The sequence below is a fragment of the Austrofundulus limnaeus genome, unplaced genomic scaffold, assembly GCF_001266775.1.
Source record: "Austrofundulus limnaeus strain Quisiro unplaced genomic scaffold, Austrofundulus_limnaeus-1.0 Scaffold381, whole genome shotgun sequence".
Classification (NCBI taxonomy): domain Eukaryota; kingdom Metazoa; phylum Chordata; class Actinopteri; order Cyprinodontiformes; family Rivulidae; genus Austrofundulus; species Austrofundulus limnaeus.
Genome location: NW_013952783.1, coordinates 109,277 through 112,170, shown reverse-complemented (window position 1 = coordinate 112,170; position 2,894 = coordinate 109,277). Strand labels below are relative to the sequence as shown.

The 2,894-nt window shown below is 40.3% G+C and overlaps 1 protein-coding gene across 1 annotated transcript in view; it reads right to left on the bottom strand.

Moving 5' to 3' along the window:
* The window catches only part of cd276 (CD276 molecule), a gene marked incomplete in the record, with an annotated part of 90,912 nt that extends 88,025 nt beyond the window's left edge, over positions 1-2,887 (bottom strand). The window contains 1 exon segment of the mRNA XM_014023625.1: positions 2,871-2,887.
* Positions 2,888-2,894: the final 7 nt, after the last annotated feature.

The following is a 2,894-nucleotide window of genomic DNA, read 5'->3' as shown; positions in this document are numbered from 1 at the left end:
GGTGGGGGTGTGGGGGGGAGTTTTATGGGTACAGTAGTTTATTTTTCCTGTAATACTTCATCATATTTAAGACAAAGCTAATTGAAAGGGGCGCTGAAGAGTTAAAACCAGGGATTACAAATAATTACTTTTTTTTCTTCAGCAGTTTGGCTCCCCCTCCAGCAGATGGCACTCTAGGCGACCACCTAGTTCGCCTATGCCAAAAGCCAGCTCTGCTTCTTGGCGAAATTGGGCTGTGAGCAAACAGCATGTACAGTCATATTGTAGCAGTTCTGGTAGATTGCGAGAACATGAGAAAAGGATAGCTTTTGATTACGAATTCTAAATATAGCTCAAAATTTACAATGCTGGCTGAAGGTTTTATGATGACCCTCACAGCCCATCAACTTCAAAAAGCACTGAAAATCTGTCAGCAGGGGTTCTGCAAAACATGCATGCAAGAAACCCAAATAAATAAAAAAAATGTAGAGGACAGACATCAGAACCTTTGGAAATCAGGCTGTCGGTTATTTGCTACACAATGAAAAAAACTAATTTAGAGCAGGAATGACACTGCTTACATTTTACACTTCAATAAATCCACAGCATCGATGGAAAGAAATCTGTGCACGTAAATTCAGATTGTAATGGAACTAATACTTTTATATTTAAGCAAGTAATTCATGTCATCCTTTAATGTCCTAGGTTTTCATGATATGCTGTTCATCTGCAGATAGAAAGATTAAAGTCAGAACAAGATTTGCTAACAACAGTCATTCTTAGATATCACTTGTGTTTATCTTTGTGTTTTCCATTGACCTTGTATCAAATCTTGCTAAGATGACATAATGGTGTTTGTTAATATACATATGAGGCCTCTCGAGTGGAGTGAACAATGTTCAACAGTGGACACAGTAGTGTGGAGAGACCGTGACAGAGAGAAGCAGAGGCACAGAGACAGGCCAGGTTGTTCTCTGTGTTTCCTGTTGTTGCAATAAAACTCAGCTGATTATCTCACGGAGTACCTTCATTCCTGGACCCCGTATTTCTGTCTTTGTTAAATAAATATTGCCATAACAGTTTGGCGTTGTCCACTAGGAGATCAACGGACCAAGGCCACATTGCAGGTGGACTGATGTGAGAGAGCAGGACTGCTCAGGACCGTGTCTCCAGCTGGATGAAAAGAACCTTTTTATGGTAAATTGTTTTAACAACAGAGATACTGTATGCTGTTGATGATTGTGATGGATGATCTTTAATAAAAAAAAGAACATTGAATTTTTATTTTTGGCTGGTGAAGAACCTGAGAAGGTTTTTTAAACATCATCTGCTGAGAGTCAATAAAAGCTTCAAGATGCCTCCTTACTTTTCCAAAGAGGATTTCTGCCAGCTTCTCCAAAAGGTGACGGTGTTGGAGCTCAAGATTCATCATCTGGAAGAAGAGATGAATGCTTTGGAGAACTCAACATGTGTTAAAATGGGTGAGAAGGCTGAGAGGAGAGATCAACATGGAGAGGAGATGGAAGCTGCTTCTGAGTGTAAAACTGTATGGAACTCTCTTTGTGCCAGACCAAAAAAAAATCTCTCAGGAAGAATTCAGCTCTTAGGTGACAACGAATGGCCAGAATTACAGAGAAATGTTTTTTCTCCTCCAGCAAGGAGAAGAAAGCAACAGGCTGTAATCAAAACAGCTGATAACAGCCAGAGAAATGAAGCAGTGTTTCTTCAAAACAGATTCACACCACTGGAAGAAACTGGTGAGTCTGAACAAAGTTCATCTGCTGATCTCAGAGAGGGACCTGAGACCAGATCCAGCTCAAAGCCAAAGCAAGTCCAAAGAGAGACTTTCAAAAATCAAGAAATGCTGATCATCACAGATAAAATGGTGAATGAGATCAGAGGCTTCTGGAACAAGAAAAAAGTCAAAGTTCTGAGTTCTGATAAAGTATCTGACCTCACAGAGAAGATTCTGGAAATCACAGCTGGGTATCCAATTTTGAAGAAGCTCATCATTCATACAGGAAGTGATGAAGTGATGAACCAACAGTCAGAAATCCTGAAGAAGGATTTTATTCTGCTGCTGAATGCAGTTAAAAATCTCAACATGGATGTGTTCCTCAGTGGGCCCGTTCCTACAGCCAGAGGAGGRGCTGAGAGGTTCAGCAGACTGCTGGCTCTTAATGGGTTTTTCCATGTATTTCTGTCTTTGTTAAATAAATATTGCCATAACAAGATCAAGGTAGGAAAAACTGGGATAAGCAAATWTATATTCTAATTTATCTACTTACCAATCTGCCTACTTATCTACTTTATCCATGTAGGTTTTATTTTTCTTATAGGACTGAATATAGGCCAGAGCTATAAAGTGAATAAACAGAGAACGACGAGAGCTGAAGTATTGGCTTTATAATAGCTCCACTGTCCTTGACTCAAACAATGGTCCCTCTTCCCTACAGATTGAAGGGCTTCACCATGGTAACTGGTGATGGTGGAATACTGGATGGGGATTTCTCTACTTCTAAATAATGATGTGTTTGCTCTGTTGTGCTGAATTTGGGTAAATCAGCAGGGGAAAAAGGAGGAAAAAAATCCAGACATTAAACCACACGTTGAACTCATAAGACCCAACTTTATTTATTTTGCACCATGATGCCTCTACGTCCCCGTACAATACATTCAGTATATACATTTGGCCATGAGGGACTTTACAGAGATGAGTTATAGTAGTGCATACATACGTGGCACGAGAAAAGGTACGCAAAGAAAACTCATACATGCCACTTTACCACAGTAAAGCAAGAAACAGAATGCAACCGGGGCGAGTCAATGGAGGATGGAGTTTTACACCAGAGCTCACACACACACACACACACACACACACACACACACACACACACACACACACACACACACAC